This window comes from Acanthisitta chloris, unplaced genomic scaffold, assembly GCF_000695815.1.
Source record: "Acanthisitta chloris isolate BGI_N310 unplaced genomic scaffold, ASM69581v1 scaffold1176, whole genome shotgun sequence".
Taxonomy (NCBI): Eukaryota; Metazoa; Chordata; class Aves; order Passeriformes; family Acanthisittidae; genus Acanthisitta; species Acanthisitta chloris.
In genome coordinates, this window is record NW_008679543.1 from 196,136 (window position 1) to 196,594 (window position 459).

Here is a 459-nt window from a genome sequence, read left to right on the forward strand (position 1 = left end):
TTCATCCACTGCTTGAGACTAATGGCTCTAGAAAAATAGATAAATCAGTGGTGACACAGCTATTGCTGCTTGACAATTTTTCATCAAACCAGCTGGGGGAGGAGGGGGTGACCGAAAAGTGACATTTTGACATAACTGGATGTTTCCACAGCAAATTTTCATTCTAGTAGATTAAAAAAGAAATGTGAACAGCACAAAACCCAAAACTGTCTTGATTAAAAATGTTGGCCTTCAAAACACTAAATTCCCATTAAAAATGAGCTGGGTTTCAGATTGATTTTAAAAAAGCAAAAATTAATCTATTTCTCTAGCCACCTCCCCCACCCCAGATTTGTTTTGTTTATTAACTAAAATATTCGAAGGAAAGAAAGCCAAAATAATAATAATTTTCCCCTGGAAAATAATTCTCATTTTTCAACTAGCTCTTAATGCAACATAGTTAAATGAGAGCAATCCTAG